At 40.4% G+C, this 18128-nt stretch overlaps 1 pseudogene; it reads left to right on the plus strand.

Moving 5' to 3' along the window:
• Positions 1 to 625: 625 nt before the first annotated feature.
• Positions 626 to 17217, plus strand: LOC125529513 (annotated as a pseudogene).
• The last annotated feature ends 911 nt before the right edge of the window (positions 17218 to 18128 follow it).

Below are 18128 nucleotides of genomic sequence, written 5' to 3' on the forward strand. Positions count from 1 at the left end.
CCTGCCCCTCTCTCTCCGACCGTGGAAACGCCCGATCCAGTACGTGCTCAAAAATGCCCCTGTCGTCGCGAGGAAGAAGAAAGAGGGGAGAGAGAGTGAACCGGTTAGTTGGGCCCAGATGTACGGCAGGAGGGGCAAAAATGTCAAAGAAATGGCACGTTAGCGGTCAAACAACCTTGACTGGACGGAAACGGCTCGGAGGGGCATTTCTATAAGGGCACATCACGGCGGAGGGGCATTTTTGAGCAGGCTTTGGAATTAGGGGTATATCTGATTAGGTGGTTCGAGTTAGGGACAGAAATGCAAATGGCCCTATAAAAAATCATCCCTCTCCTTGATTTGGATTGGTTTGAACTCCTCAATTTTAGTTTGTAGACAATCGCTGTAAAACTGTAAGCAGAGCAATACCATATCCACTGAGCTGTCAATGAGGCACTACGTGTTACGCTGACCTTATCCTTCTTTTCTTATGGTTGCTGTGTTATAACTCAACTGGGTACATGGTGATCTTATGCCATATATGCCCTGTTATGGACATTGGAGCACTTGATTGCTTGCTTTTTTGCGTGTCATGCTTTATTCTTAGTTTCAGACAAGTTTTAACTCTTGATTGCTTGTCTTCCAGGGTTTTGGTTGGCACAGGGCGAGTTTGTATCGAGACATTAAGGCCGCTTGCTTATACCCTTCTTGCAGAGTTGGTGCATTATGTTCGAGGAGACCTTTCCCTTCCGCTGGTTGATCTTATTCTTTAACTCTAGCACGTCAATCTTGTTATGTTAAAATATTTATTTTATTTCACAAGATCACAAATTTGGCACTGCTCAGTCAGAGGGTATGTCCGGCTTATGTCCAAAACATGCGTTACCTACTTTTTGGGTATGGCCTAATTTTTGGTCATTATTTGGATGCTTACCAATATTTTGACATGCCTTGCTCCTTTGCCTATTTTAGTTTATTTTTTTTGCCGACATTGGCCAAATCATGGGCATGAGAAACCATGGCCAAAATTTTGGCCAGGTAGAATTTGGTTTGGTAGACTTGGGCTTAAAATCAAACACACCCATGATTTCTGCAGTTCCATAGATTTTAGAGGGAGAACTACTATCTTATTTGCTCATTGTAAACACCATCAATATAAAGGCTTAGGCAGCTAGTTGTTTGATTGATTAGGTGCTTTGTCAGATGTTTCTTTTGCTAGCTGTAACACAGATACTGTAATTTTCCTTATTCAGCAAAGATTATGCAAGTATCTACCAGAGCAGACTTTTGCTTTGTTCTACTATATTCATGACCGAGTTTTGGGGATGTTTATACTAAAGCAGTAACTTCACTTTTGTGCAGTTGTCACGGATCATCTATTTGTTCTCTCGGAATATGCATGATTCTTCGTTAACTCTCGTAATTCATACGACGTCTGCCCGCCTAATGCTTAATCTGGTATGCTTACTATTCTTCCTTTCTTTAGTACAAAAAATGGCATTTACCAAGGATTTCAAATCCATATTGGCTGCTGGAGGCAGGCGTCAGTGGGCTTAATCAGGCCAGCTGGACTTAGGTGGGTGTTTGGAAGGAGTGGAAAGGAGGGGATAAGAGGGGGATAGGGGAGGAAGCGAGTGAAGTCACTGCCACCGTCACATCCGTTCCACGATAGCAGATCTTTAAAAAAAATCCTTGAACATAGACCTTTAACTTGAGCTCGATCTCGATCTCGATCTCGATCATGGCTTTGCTGGCCTATGATGATGATGATGTCAGGATACGATGGTTGCCTGCCAACGATCATCTCTATCATCGAGTCTCCTCTCTACCTATGGTTCTGTGTTCTGCGGCGGTGACCTGCTGGGAGGGAAAATGCATACGTAAAAAATCAAGAGCTATCCCTAACATCGCCAGATGGTCCAAGCAATCACTCCTGCTACATTTTTGTGTTATTGCTTTTCCCATTCCTTTTTCTTTTCTCTTCTCTTCTCCAAATATGCTTATCCTATATTATGTACCTTACGTTTTACATTAGGTAACCTTGGATGCTATGTCTCCTAACTTCCTACCAAAATGGTATATTTATTAAATAAAGTACTTGGTATCATTTATTGTTTGTATTTGCACTGTCTAACTCTCGCCGAAGATGACCCTATACACTTAGTTGTCCTGGTGCCCTGGGGTCGCCGTGATTTTCCAGAGTGCCGAGATAATTCTAGTGATTTGTACATTACTTTTGTTGTTGAGTTTTTCCTTCTGTAATTCAATATTCATGCATAACCATAAAGCTAAACAGTAGTTTTAGTGAAAATAGCGTTTGTAAACCGCTAATTTTTCTGGTACCACTCTAGGTTGAGCCCATATATGAAAAAGGTGTTGACCAGCAAAGCATGGATGTAGCACGAGTATTGTTGGTAAGAATTGTTTGTTCATAATGTACACATGAAAGATTACTTTTTCTCTAACAAATACTCCTGATTGGCCAATTACCAGGGGCGCATATTGGATGTATTTGTTGGGAAATTTAGGACACTGAAGCGCACGATTCCTCAGGTATATGGAAACTTCAGAATCTTTCTTCAATCCATTGGCACATTATACACACATGGCCACATTGGTTAGATATTGCAATAATTCAAACTGCAGAAGTACGGTACACAGCTATAAAACATAGGCAATATTTTCTAATGCTTCTATGTTCCAAAACAATGTGGCAGTTCTGCTCGGCTGAATCCCTGCAGGGTCTGTATGGAATGGAGTACGAGTTAGCTGTGTGAATTTCTAATGCAAATGTGTGTAGGATTGCGTTGGTAGTCTTGGTCCCTCTAATTTTTTGGTATGCAATTTTTGTTCCATCCCATATCAACTGTCGCTCAAACGAATGTATCTAGCACTGAAATATGGGACGGCGGTTGTATAAGTATACAACTATATACACAACAGAAGATTCATATTATCAGTGTTTCAGTCTTATTCTAGCAGAAATCTACTATCCATTCGGAATTTCCAAGGCCAAAGTGCAGGCCTTGGTGTGTTGCAGTAAAGTAGCTATCATAAGATCTCCCCCAACTATCCTTATGCCTTCCCCTGCTAGTTACCGGCATGATATATTCTCCCTGCCGTCATTGCCTATCCACATGATAAGTTTCTGTTTGGCGGCATGCTTTACTTTCCCTGTTAAATATCCACAAAAGCAGGTGATGAGGTAGGAAAAGCATGGGGAATAATGTTGTTAGTACTCCTAATTGTTAAGGCCCAATCATCAACTGTAGGGTTGACCTAAGGGCTCTGCTCACTCTGGCTAAGAAGATAAGGTTCCTTTTAAGTGTCATGTAGCTTTGTGTGATTGGCTGGGTGCCCTGTCTCTTTTGTATCTACATGTTTTACATATTTCCATCTTGTCCTGCAACAGAACATATCAGTTCTTAAGATTTCTATTATGAACAACAATGAAAGGTAGCTATCATTTACTTCAATTTCAGCTTCTTTATACATGAGAACTGAAAATGTAATGGTAGATTCATGTTGTGCTTACTAATATGCGTATCTCATGATTTACTTTTGAGCATAGTACATAAATTGGCTTTCAAGCACCCATTATTACTGCGTCATTTCCATTTAGTGTTTTATATTATGTTACCTTTCTCTTGTTCTCTGTAGTTGCTTGAAGAAGTTGAGGAAGGGAAGGAACGTCCAAATTTGAGAATGAAGCTCGAAGTCCCATTGCAGGTGTGTTTTATGTGATGCAGCTGAATCTGATAAACCAAGCACCATTAAACATAATTAGGGATCCATGCCTAAATCTGATAGAGCTGCTGCTTTTTTGTTGTTGTTTATTAAACCATTTTGACATCTATTGCAGACTGTGTTGAATTTGCAACCACCCTTGGAATATACGAAGGAGGTTAATGATTACAAAAGTCTGGTAAGGACACTCGTAATGGGTATGCATTTTGATATACAGTATTCACACCATTCAAAGTTTTTAAGCGATGACATGCATCTTGTGGCTACACGTCTGAACTATGAATTTTCATATTGAACACACCAGGAATGAAGACAATAATTTGGAGTATAACCCATGCTCATTGGCCACACCCACAGGTATTATGGACTCTCTGAATTGCTAAATACTCCCTCCGTCCCAAAATGTAAGAAGTGTCAAAAATGGTCTTACATTTTGGGACGGAGGGAGTAGTAAATTTGTCCGCTTGTCACTTTCTTTGTGCTCTAGTCCTTGAGTTCTTATATCCTATCATGTGTTGTGCAGCAACAGAATCAGTAATCTGCTAATTTCTCTGTTCAACCCTTCAGGGGACTGCGGGAGGATGAGGTACATCACTCTGTCCGAGCCTTTTCTCCTCTTGGTTTGATTCGAGTTTTTGTAATAAATCTTGACCATCTATTCTAGGTGCGGAAGACTTCAGGTGTTCTAAAATCTGGTGTTCACTGTTTAGCTCTATTTAAGGAGAAAGATGAGGAGAGGGACATACTACAATGTTTTTCACAAATGCTAGCTATAATGGAAGCTCGTGATATCATGGATATGTTTTCCTTCTGCATGCCGGACCTCTTTGATTGCATGATAACCAACAACCAGCTTTTACACATATTTTCTTCCCTTCTGCAAGCTCCAAAGGTTCTTCGGCCCTTCACAGATGTATTGACTAATTTCCTTGTTAGCTCGAAGCTTGATGCTCTGAAACAACCAGATTCACCTGCAGCAAAGCTTGTCTTGCAACTCTTCCGCTTCTTGTTTATTGCTGCCGCAAAGGCTCCAGAAAGCTGCGAACGCACTCTTCAGCCACATGTGCCAGTACTAATGGAAGTTTGCATGAAGAGTGCCACTGAAGTTGAGAAACCTCTTGGTTACATGCACCTTCTCCGTAGCATGTTCCGTGCATTGAACAGTGCTAAATTTGATTCGTTGATGCGTGATCTTATTCCATCTCTTCAACCTTGCCTCAATTTGTTACTCTCGATGCTTGACGGGCCAACAACTGCAGATATGCGGGACTTGATTCTGGAGCTTTGCCTGATATTACCTGCCCGTTTGAGTTCGTTGCTACCTCACATTCCTCGTTTGATGAAACCTCTTGTTCTTTCTCTGAAAGGGAATGATGATCTTGTGAGCTTAGCTCTTTGTACGCTTGAATTTTGGATTGATAGCCTAAATCCTGATTTTCTGGAACCTAGCATGGCCAGTTTAATGTCTGAGGTCATTCTTGCTTTATGGTCTCACTTAAGGCCCCTTCCCTACAAATGGGGTACAAAGTCCTTGGAACTTTTAGGTAAGCTAGGTGGTCGAAACAGGCGAATTCTGAAGGAGCCCCTAGCACTTGAATGCAAAGAAAATCCGGAACATGGACTTCGTTTAGTTCTGACTTTTGAGCCTGCAACACCATTTTTAGTTCCTCTGGACAGATGCATACATTTTGCTGTTGGTGCTGTTATGCAAGGTAATGGTATGGAAGCTTTCTACAGGAAACAGGCTCTTTGGTAAATTTGAGGGAAAATGTACCTGCGGAGGGTGTGAGCTCTGGCGTTCTTGGGCATCTGCTCATTTCTTCATTAGATCCCTCAAGGCGTCGCAACGATGCTTCAGATATGAAGGTTGGTATACTATTTAAGACTCCCCTCAAGACATCCTGTGTATACTATTGAGCACTAGCATTAAATATTATTATGTACTCCCCCCTTTCTCCTTTTGATGTCCTTTAGAATGCATGAGTCTACATCTTAAAATTCTGACCCTAAGATGCACACAAGTATTTGGATCTACCATATGCCAATATTGTTGTGACACGTGTCATAAATGATACCCTCAATTCATTATATTAAGGACTGGATCAGTATCGAGCACAAGTTAAAGAGAATGGGTTGAAGTGTTGTTTAATCAGATCTTTTTTCTCTTATGGAATATGATATCCTTATTTCTACATTCCCCATGGTTACCTGTTACCAAAGTTGCTAAAATGTATAGTCAGGTTTATTTTGACTTGGTGTTCATTTGGAGTTACTTGATATATCTTTGCAGATGATTGTTTGTTTGTGGAACTAACAGTTGGCTTTTATTTACCTGGTAACCTCTTTGTAAATGAAAGCCAATGTGGTACTACTCCCTCCATCCCATATTAATTGTCCCTCAAATGGTTGTATCTAGACGTATTTCAATGCTAGATACATCCGTTTGAGCGACAATTAATATGGGAAGGAGGGACTACTAAACTAAAAGCCACTATTAATAATTATCATTTTGAATTAGTAATTTCTACTAAACTAACCATCTTCAGTCTTTGGATTATACTGGGCCTTTATCATTGCCAAGTTGGCACACGTGATTTTTGGGTTGCATGCAATATCTGCACTTCTGATTGTAGCTAACTGCAACTAGGTGTTTAATCAGGTGTCGTCACACTTGCAATTCTATGCATATAGATCTTTTAGATTCTTATTTGCAGATCTGTTGATCAGTTAGCCCTTAAGTTTTAGTGATCCATGTCCAAAGCAAAATGATTTCATAGATTAGTGGTAATTGATTCTGGACTTGGAACCATAGTTTTTTTCTTGGCCTGTGTTCTAGCAATCTTATTGTTTCGTACTGATGCTTCCCTTTATTTTATCTGTATTTAGGGAGATTTAGGTGTCAAGACAAAGACACAATTATTGGCAGAAAAATCTGTTTTCAAGGTTTTGCTTGTAGCTATCATCGCCGCTAAAGCTGATACCAGTCTTCAAGATGAGAAGGATGACTTTGTTGTTGATATATGCCGGCATTTTGCTATACTTTTCCATGTTGATTCGTCATCCTCCAATCAATCTGGATTTGGGCAGCCTATTGGTTCGTCCCTGTCATCTAGCATCACCATGGGGTCTAGACCAAGAAGCACCACATCATCTAATCTCCGGGAGTTGGACCCTTTAATATTTTTGGATGCATTAGTTGAAGTTCTATCTAGTGAAAACCGTCAACATGCAAAAGCTGCTCTATCTGCTTTGAATACTTTTGCTGAGACACTAATCTTTCTCGCACGGATGAAACACACTGGTGTGCTAAGAGGAGGCCCAAGCACTCCTATGCTCGTTTCTAGTCCATCTTTGAATCCAGTATATTCTCCTCCCCCGAGTGTGCGGGTTGCCGTGTTTGAGGAACTATTGCCCCGTTTATTGCACTGTTGTTATGGTAGCACGTGGCAAGCTCAGATGGGTGGTGTATAATAGGCCTTGAAGCATTGGTTGGTAAAGTGTCTGTGGAAACCCTATGTATCTTTCAGGTCAGAGTTGTGCGTGGACTTATATATGTTCTTAAGAGGCTTCCAGTGCATGCAAACAAAGAGCAGGAGGAGACAAACCATGTCCTAACACAAGTGTTACGGGTAGTAAACAACGCAGATGAAGCAAACAGTGAACCCCGCAGACAAAGTTTCCAGGGAGTTGTTGAGTTTCTTGCTTTCGAGCTGTTTAACCCCAATGCTTCAATTGTTGTGAGAAAGAATGTGCAGGCATGCTTATCACTGCTTGCAAGTAGGACTGGCAGTGAAGTCTCTGAATTGCTTGAGCCTTTGTATCTACCATTGCTTCAGCCTCTGATTTCACGACCTCTGCGTTCAAAGAACGTTGAGCAACAGGTTTCCTTGGATTCCTAACCTTTTACTCACCCAGACTAAACTTTGACAATATCAGTTGATAGATTTCTTTTCTTTTCTTTTTGTCACAGGTGGGTACTGTTACAGCCCTGAACTTCTGTCTAGCACTAAGACCACCTCTTCTGAAGTTGTCATCTGAGCTCGTCAATTTTTTGCAAGAAGCACTGCAAATTGCGGAGGCTGATGAAACAGTATGGGTCACCAAGCTGATGAATGCCAAAATAGTCATGACATGGAATAAACTAAGAACTGCATGCATTGAACTGCTCTGTACTGCGATGGCTTGGGGAGATCTGAAAGCTCCAATTCACAGTGAATTGCGGGCAAAGATTATCTCAATGTTTTTCAAGTCTCTGACATGTAGGACAACAGAAATTGTCAATGTTGCCAAGGAGGGACTTCGTCAGGTAATGTTTATCTGCACTTATGTTTTGTTATATTGACACTTTGCGATGGAAATTAGAATATTTGCTAATTGTTACCCTTTTGTTTGTTAATCTCTGCTTTACTAATAACTATTTCAACATAAAAAAATGTTTTCCATGTGTTATGTTAAAAGGGCAGCCCCAGTGCATGTAGCTCCCGCTTGTGCAGGGTCTGGGGAAGGGTCCGACCACTTTGGGTCTATTGTACGCAGCCTTTCACTACACATAAAAAAATGTTTTCCGTGTGTTATGTTCTCACTTGTAATTGCATTTACAGGTTGTTCAGCAACAGAGGATGCCAAAAGATCTTTTACAGAGTAGCTTAAGGCCCATCTTAGTTAACTTAGCACAGACAAGGAGTCTCACCATGCCGTTACTCCAAGGATTGGCCCGTCTGCTTGAATTACTGTCTAATTGGTTCAATGTAACTTTGGGTGCAAAGTTATTGGATCACTTGAAAAAATGGCTGGAGCCAGAGAAGCTTGCCCAGAGTCAAAAATCTTGGAAAACTGGAGATGAACCAAAAATAGCTGCAGGTGACATATTTTGCTATTCATCATGTATTCTATTTATCTCAAATAGGATATTGTGTGTGGGAAGGGATTACATGCCACTCTACATTTATAAACCAAGACTTCACTAACTTTGTTAGTTGTAACATATTTTACATGAACCTACTTAGATATAGATGATTATAATCTTCATTAGGAAATATCTGAATCATTTAAAAATAGTGATCTAATGTGAAGCTATCCTTGTATTGTCTGGCAAAATCATGTTGTCCTCATTTCTAACTTTCTTTTGCTTGGTAGTTGTATATGGTCTTACGTAATGTTTTTTCTTTGCTTGGGCAGCTATGATTGAGCTTTTTCACCTTCTCCCCGCGGCGGCGAGCAAGTTCTTGGATGACCTTGTCACCTTGGTAATAGATTTGGAGAGTGCACTTCCTGAAGACCAATTTTATAGTGAAATCAACAGCCCTTACCGTGCTCCACTCTCCAAGTTTTTGAACCGCTATGCTGTGGAGGCTGTGGACTATTTTCTTGCTTGGTTAAGTCATCAGAAGTATTTCAGAAGGTAGACACTTTACCAGATCATGCGTTTATCGATGATGTATGAATAGTACTACTTTGTGCAATAATGGGAAGCTTCAAAAGCACAGTTTAGTACTGCATGCAGTTTGTGGTTATATGCTACTCCCTCCGTCCCATAATATAAGATGTTTTTTGACACTACACTAGAGTCAAAAAGCGTCTTACATTATGGAACGGAGGGAGTATCAGCTAGATATGTACAAAGATGTGCGTGGACTTATATATGTTCTTAAGAGGCTTCCAGTGCATGCAAACAAAGAGCAGGAGGAGACAAACCATGTCCTAACACAAGTGTTACGGGTAGTAAACAACGCAGATGAAGCAAACAGTGAACCCCGCAGACAAAGTTTCCAGGGAGTTGTTGAGTTTCTTGCTTTCGAGCTGTTTAACCCCAATGCTTCAATTGTTGTGAGAAAGAATGTGCAGGCATGCTTATCACTGCTTGCAAGTAGGACTGGCAGTGAAGTCTCTGAATTGCTTGAGCCTTTGTATCTACCATTGCTTCAGCCTCTGATTTCACGACCTCTGCGTTCGAAGAACGTTGAGCAACAGGTTTCCTTGGATTCCTAATCTTTTACTCACCCAGACTAAACATTGACAATATCAGTTGATAGATTTCTTTTCTTTTCTTTTTGTCACAGGTGGGTACTGTTACAGCCCTGAACTTCTGTCTAGCACTAAGACCACCTCTTCTGAAGTTGTCGCCTGAGCTCGTCAATTTTTTGCAAGAAGCACTGCAAATTGCGGAGGCTGATGAAACAGTATGGGTCACCAAGCTGATGAATGCCAAAATAGTCATGACATGGAATAAACTAAGAACTGCATGCATTGAACTGCTCTGTACTGCGATGGCTTGGGGAGATCTGAAAGCTCCAATTCACAGTGAATTGCGGGCAAAGATTATCTCAATGTTTTTCAAGTCTCTGACATGTAGGACAACAGAAATTGTCAATGTTGCCAAGGAGGGACTTCGTCAGGTAATGTTTATCTGCACTTATGTTTTGTTATATTGACACTTTGCGATGGAAATTAGAATATTTGCTAATTGTTACCCTTTTGTTTGTTAATCTCTGCTTTACTAATAACTATTTCAACATAAAAAAATGTTTTCCATGTGTTATGTTAAAAGGGCAGCCCCAGTGCATGTAGCTCCCGCTTGTGCAGGGTCTGGGGAAGGGGCACTTCGTCAGGTAATGTTTATCTGCACTTATGTTCTGTTATATTGACACTTTGCGATGTAAATTAGAATATTTGCTAATTGCTACCCTTTTGTTTGTTAATCTCTGCTTTACTAATAACTATTTCAACATAAAAAAATGTTTTCCGTGTGTTATGTTCTCACTTGTAATTGCATTTACAGGTTGTTCAGCAACAGAGGATGCCAAAAGATCTTTTACAGAGTAGCTTAAGGCCCATCTTAGTTAACTTAGCACAGACAAGGAGTCTCACCATGCCGTTACTCCAAGGATTGGCCCGTCTGCTTGAATTACTGTCAAATTGGTTCAATGTAACTTTGGGTGCAAAGTTATTGGATCACTTGAAAAAATGGCTGGAGCCAGAGAAGCTTGCCCAGAGTCAAAAATCTTGGAAAACTGGAGATGAACCAAAAATAGCTGCAGGTGACATATTTTGCTATTCATCATGTATTCTATTTCTCTCAAATAGGATATTGTGTGTGGGAAGGGATTACATGCCACTCTACATTTATAAACCAAGACTTCACTAACTTTGTTAGTTGTAACATATTTTACATGAACCTACTTAGATATAGATGATTATAATCTTCATTGGGAAATATATGATTCATTTAAAAATAGTGATCCAATGTGAAGCCATCCTTGTATTGTCTGGCAAAATCATGTTATCCTCATTTCTAACTTTCTTTTGCTTGGTAGTTGTATATGGTCTTACGTAATGTTTTTTCTTTGCTTGGGCAGCTATGATTGAGCTTTTTCACCTTCTCCCCGCGGCGGCGAGCAAGTTCTTGGATGACCTTGTCACCTTGGTAATAGATTTGGAGAGTGCACTTCCTGAAGACCAATTTTATAGTGAAATCAACAGCCCTTACCGTGCTCCACTCTCCAAGTTTTTGAACCGCTATGCTGTGGAGGCTGTGGACTATTTTCTTGCTTGGTTAAGTCATCAGAAGTATTTCAGAAGGTAGACACTTTACCAGATCATGCGTTTATCGATGATGTATGAATAGTACTACTTTGTGCAATAATGGGAAGCTTCAAAAGCACAGTTTAGTACTGCATGCAGTTTGTGGTTATATGCTACTCCCTCCGTCCCATAATATAAGATGTTTTTTGACACTACACTAGAGTCAAAAAGCGTCTTCCGTCTTACATTATGGGACGGAGGGAGTACTACTCTACCAAACTTGGGTAGATTATAATTAACTTAAAAGACTTTTAGCTGGCTTAATCCAGAAGCGATTTTTTGGGTTATTATGGATTCATTTTTACATGTGTTTTCAAAACTGTACTTTACCACTGTACCTTCATAATGCAGAGGGAATTACTTTAGGCATTCTGCAAGTGCAATGCACATTTTTTGCAACATATCTCTGAAATTAGACACCGACCAGGTGATTGAAATAATAGGTTGGTAAAAAATAGCATCCCCAGAATCATTCTTCCATTAGATTGTCGTTATCTGCTGACATCTTATTTTCCCCTTCAAAGTTATATTGGGAGATATACATATGTGAACAGCCTTTGGTCCTGTGGCTTTATCATCTTTGAAATGCACCTCTTGCTCCTATGATTAACATAGGGGTAATTATATTTATCACGTCCAAAAATTGATTAATTCTTCCTTTTTGAAAATACAGGTTTATGTACATAATCTGCTCTGATACTGGGGAATTACGGGATGAACTTGCGAAGTCACCTCAAAAGATACTTGCTAGTGCCTTTTCACAGTTTAACTCTCAGACTGAAGCAGGTGCTGCTCAACTACCATCTTTGGGACCTGGTAATCAGTTGTTGTCCTCGGTAAAGGATGAAGGAGCTGGAGCCACAACCAATAGTTTTACTGTCCAATCTTCATCAAACATGGTTATTGGTTCAGATAGTTATTTCAATGGATTAGAACTTATCTTGACCCTTGTGAAATTGATGCCCGAGTGGCTCCGTGACAACAGGGATGTCTTCAACACATTGTTGCTTGCTTGGAAATCACCTGCAAGAATTGCTCGCCTGCAGAATGAGCAGGAATTAAGTTTACCCCAGGTAGGTGTTTTCTCTTTCCACTTACTCCTGATGCCTTTATACACTGGTCATGTACAACATCTTTGATATTTTGACCGCTGCCTTTCCTGTTTTAACATTTCTTAATTTTCTGTTTTGTGCATTACTTATATTTCATTTCCTGCATTCTTTGCTTTGCTTGTGTCATCTTTCTGTGTATCAGATCATATTTGGCTATCAAGTTGGACTCTTTTTTCGAATTTTTTTTTGTTTTCAGATGTTCGTTACTTCAGTTTTGGCCTCTCTTTTTGCAACATCAATTTATGGCACAAGGAAAAAAAAATCTGTCGGACTCTAAAGGTTTTAATAACGCTTCAAACTTCTGGCAATTTTTGTGCTCCACAGATCCTTCTGAAATGCTACTTTAGTACCCTACCAGTGGCGCAGTTTGACAATCCTAACTTCCTAAGCAATTAGTACTATCACATGGATATTTTTTCTGGTTTCTGCGTTATCTGAATACTCTGCTGCACTGCGGAAATCCATTTTGGCTCTAGGGAGCACATGCTCCTGCGTGCCAAAAATGGATTTTACAAATGTCATTTTTTTTTGAAAAAAAAAGATGTGTTCATTGTCGCACCCAAATGGTATGTGCAAATTTCTAGGGGAAAAACTTATGCATTTTGACCTGTGAAAGAAAAAACAAGTTGAACGCCAAATGTTACACGTTTTTTTGTTTTTTTCACTGACGAAGCACTGCTATCCCATATGGCATGAAAATTGTCAAGCACACTTGCTACACTAATATGAACATCTACAAAAAATTTCAGAATTTTTGAAATTTATTTACTATTTATTTTGATTTTACTGTTCATTAGGGAGCATATGCTCCCCAGAGCCAAAAATCCGCGCACTGAGCTTATTCACTCCGATGCACATACTTCCTCTTGCACTGAGTGCTTATTCACTCCTATGCACATACTTGCTCATAATTGAAGTTTGGTACTTGAGTTCCTGTTGCAAGACAAAATTTACTCTTTTGCAACTTATTAATGCTGTGGTAAATATTGTGAGTTACTTTGATCCCTTATCATATTGCAGATTTCCACATTCTATCCAGATCTTGTTTTTTTTAATATATTTGCTTTCTGACCAGGTGATGGAAAGCAAACGGCTCATAAAATGCTTCCTGAATTACTTAAGGCACGATCGTACTGAAGTTAGTGCACTCTTTGATATGCTATCAATATTCTTGTACCGAAGCCGAATAGATTATAGCTTTCTGAAGGAATTTTATGTCATAGAGGTAACCCCATTTCTTGTTTCTAATTCGTGCAAGTTGTTCGCTTGTATTTTCTGAGTGCTTACCATTTCTTACACATTTACATGTTGCATTTAGGTTGCTGAAGGATATGCTCCAAATTTGAAGAAAACTATTCTGACTCACTTTCTGAACATATTCCAACTAAAACAGTATGGGCAAGATCATTTGGTTGTTGCTATGCAGATACTCATTCCTCCAATGCTAGCTCATTCTTTCCAAAACGGACAAAGTTGGGAAGTTGTTGATCCTTCTATAGTTAAAATTATTGTTTACAAGCTTCTTGATCCTCCGGAAGAGGTGAACTGTAGTCCACTCCTTAATACATGCCTGGTCTTTTTCTCTTCATGAGGGTAATGGGATTTTTTTTCATGTGTCTAGGTCAGTGCTGAATATGACGAGCCTTTAAGAATAGAACTCCGTCAGCTTGCCACATTACTTCTGAAGTATCTTCAGAATGACCTTGTTCACCATCGAAAGGAACTCATAAAGTTTGGCTGGAACCATCTTTAACGTGAAGACAATTCCAGCAAACAGTGGGCCTTTGTGAACGTGTGCCATTTCTTAGAGGCATATCAAGCCCCTGAAAAGATAATTCTACAGGTAGGTTAACATAAATTTCTCCTGTAACAACTGTGCATTGTTACCAGCTTATCCAGCAAGCCAGTCTGACCTGTTATATTGCCCAGGTTTTTATTGCTCTATTATGGACATGCCAACCAGAAAATAAGTTGCTAGTGAAGCAAGCTCTTGATATCCTTATGCCTGCTCTGCCTAGAAGACTCCCTCCTGGGGATACTCGCATGCCAATATGGATCAGATACATGAAGAAAATCCTTGTGGAGGAAGGCCATTCTATTCCCAACATGATTCACATATTCCAGCTAATTGTTCGCCATGCAGAACTGTTCTATAGTTGCAGAGCACATTTTGTTCCCCAGATGGTTAACTCTCTTAGTCGTCTTGGATTACCATACAACACAACTGCTGAAAACCGACGTCTTGCAATCGAACTTGCTGGATTGGTAGTGGCGTGGGAGAGACAGAGGCAGAGTGAAATGAAAGTTGTGCAGGAAAGTGAGAGCCAGAATCAGATTGTTGATATGCTTAGCCCTACTGTTATTGGTGGTGATCCAAAACGCTCTTCAGATGTTCCCATGTTTGCTGATGATCTGAGTAAGAGGGTAAAGGTTGAGCCAGGCTTACAACCTCTTCCTGTGATGTCACCTGGTGGGGCATCCATACCTAATATTGAAACACCAGGATCTTCTGGGCAACCGGATGAGGAATATAAACCCAATGCTGCAATGGAAGAGATGATTATTACTTTCCTTATAAGGGTGATTATCTTTTTTAGTTTTACGCCTTTTGTTTTAAATAACACACTGCATCAGTAGATTGTGTGCGTTAAATTAATATTTTTCTTTCAAAATACGTGCATGTTTCTAAGGTATACCTCTTGTTTTGTGGTGTTGTATACTTGCGGCGTATATCACAACTTGATAACCTGTGCTTTCTCCCCTTAAGGGGACCTGTGGATTAGCTGGCTCATTGCTCTTTTGTCATATAGCACTCTCCTAAACAATCAGCATGTCCACGTCGCGTTTTATATTTGGTTTGAAGTAGTGGATACTCATATAAATTCATTGATTTGGAGAATAGGTGTCACTGGTGATTGAACCCAAGGAAAAAGAATCTAGTTCAATGTACAAGCAAGCTCTTGATTTGCTGACACAAGCTTTGGAAGTCTGGCCCAATGCCAATGTTAAATTCAATTATCTCGAGAAGCTGCTTGGGAATCTGACACCCGCCCAGTCAAAGGACCCTGCAACGGCGCTTGCACAGGGTCTTGATGTTATGAACAAAGTCCTGGAAAAACAACCCCGCCTCTTCATTCGGAATAACATCAATCATATTTCTCAAGTAAGTTACTCCAGAATTATGTCTCCTCTCTTGACAAGGTCTTCCTTAGATTCCTATTTTTGAGGGGGTCTACACAGATGTTTCTAATCTTTGATATGTTCTGTGAACTCTTGTGCTTAGATACTGGAACCTTGCTTCAATAACAAAATGCTGGATGCTGGAAAGTCCCTTTGTTCCTTGCTAAAGATGGTATTCAGCGCTTTTCCACTTGAAGCAGCTACGACGCCGCAGGATATAAAAATGTTGTATCAAAGGGTTCAAGATCTCATTCAGAAGCATCTTGCTGCTGTGACAACTCCACAGATAACACTCGAAGCTAGCAATGCTAACTCTATAATAAGCTTTGCACTGTTCGTCCTCAATGCACTTGCAGAAGTACAAAAGAATTTCATTGATCCATTTATTGTGCTGCTTCTTCGTGTCCTGCAACGTCTTGCACGGGATATGGGATCTTCTGCTGGCAACCATGCCCGACAAGTATGTTGACTTAATTTTGTTATGTTTTTTAACTTACCTTAATGCACTAATACGCTGACATATTTTGGTGCAAGCAATCTGCATTTTTGATCTCTTATCCTTGGATCTCACTTATCTTTTACTTCTATGGCTGTAGCAAACCTTATTATTGATTAATTATATTTGGTGAACTGAATAAACAGTGACATCAAGATAACTTATCCAGGGTGAAACACAGGTCACTTTAAATTAGTTGTCCAGCAAACTTTGTCGCATCGTGTACCCATGTACTACCTCCGTCCGGGTTTATTTCCCCCCTTAGTATTTTGTGCCCAATTTTGACCGTAGATTTGACTAACAGAAACAAAATACGTTGTATGTCACAAAGTTTGACCCAAAAATACAAGGGAGAGTAAGAAACCCAGGCGGAGCTTAGTACATGATTGACTAGTTGTCACTCTACCCTTAAAATGTCAACGCTATAGTCCGTTTCAGTCTCAGCTTCCACTTTGTCCCTTAGTTTTCTTTTGGTTATTTTTTTCCTATGACCTACAACTTTTTACGTCAGAATTAGAATTAGGATTACCCATTTAATGACCAAACCTGCTATTTGTTATTATTGTTTAACTATGTGGTATGGTTCCTATTCCATGCACAATTTTTCTGATAAGACTCAGTGAACACTTGTTTGATTAACCTTGGCAATTGACATTGCAATACTTTTAGGGACAGAGGCCTGAAATGGATTCAGCAGTTAGCTCGCGCCCTACTGTGGATTCTGTTAGAAAACGTGAGGAAGAGAGAATGACTGAACAGTTTTCTGTATTGAGGAGGAGAGAGATATATACAAGGTTACATGGGCCTGGGCCTCACTCTAGACTATGGGCCTGGGCCTGTACAAGACAAACACAACATATATACTTAACACCCCCCTTCAAACTTAAGGTGGGTCAGGAGCATCTGATACACCAAGTTTGAGAGTGTGAAACCTATGCTGATCTCTAGTTTGTGCCTTGGTGAAGAAATCTGCGACTTGAAGCTCTGATGGGACATATTGTAGCTTGACAGTGGATTGTTGACAATGAGATCGAGTGAAAAAGGCATCCACACCAATGTGTTTGGTCAACTCATGCTTGACTGGATCATTAGCAATCTGAATAGCAGCAGTGTTGTCACAAAGAAGAGGTGGGTGTTGACAAAAAGACACAAAGTTCATCAAATAGCCAGCGAAGCCATACAATCTCTGTTGTAGTAGTAGAGAGAGCCCTAAGCTCTGCCTCGGCGCTGGAGCGAGACACGGCAGTTTGCTTCTTTGATTTCCATGCAATGAGAGATGTACCAAGAAATATGCAATAGCCAGTGACCGAGCGACGATCAATAGGATCACTCGCCCAAGTGGAATCAGAGTAAGCATGAAGCTGGAGCTGACTGGAATTAGCATAGAACAAGCGGCGAGATGTAGTTCCCCTTAAATACCTAAGGACTCGGAATAGGTGACCATGATGAACTGAGGTGGGAGCACAGACAAATTGACTGAGAATATGGACTGCATGTGCGATGTCAGGTCTGGTCACTGTGAGGTACACTAGACTGCCGACAATGTGACGATAGCGAGCGGGATCCTCAAGAGGAGTGCCATCAGTAGGACGCAACTGCAGATGAAGCTCCATAGGTGTAGCAGCAATGCGCGTGTCAGTGAGACCTGAGCGAAGAATCAAATCCTGAGTGTACTTTTGCTGGGAGATATAGTAACCATCATCAGTATGCTCGACCTCAATCCCGAGAAAATAGCTGAGAGACCCCAAATCTGACATCTGGAATTGTTCACTCAATTTTTTCTTAACAAAATCAATATATACCCAATCATCTCCAGTGATCAACATGTCATCTACATAAAGTAGAAGCAATGTACGGCCATGCTCAGATGTATGAATGAAGAGTGCGCGGTCATGTTCACAAGGAGAAAAACCGGCAGCTTGAATCACAGAACTAAACCGCTCAAACCAGGCACGAGGGGCTTGCTTAAGCCCATAAAGAGCCTTTCGAAGACGACAAACATGACCTGATGGAACCTTGATACCTGGAGGTGG

This window comes from Triticum urartu, unplaced genomic scaffold (genome assembly GCF_003073215.2).
Source record: "Triticum urartu cultivar G1812 unplaced genomic scaffold, Tu2.1 TuUngrouped_contig_5653, whole genome shotgun sequence".
NCBI lineage: Eukaryota > Viridiplantae > Streptophyta > Magnoliopsida > Poales > Poaceae > Triticum > Triticum urartu.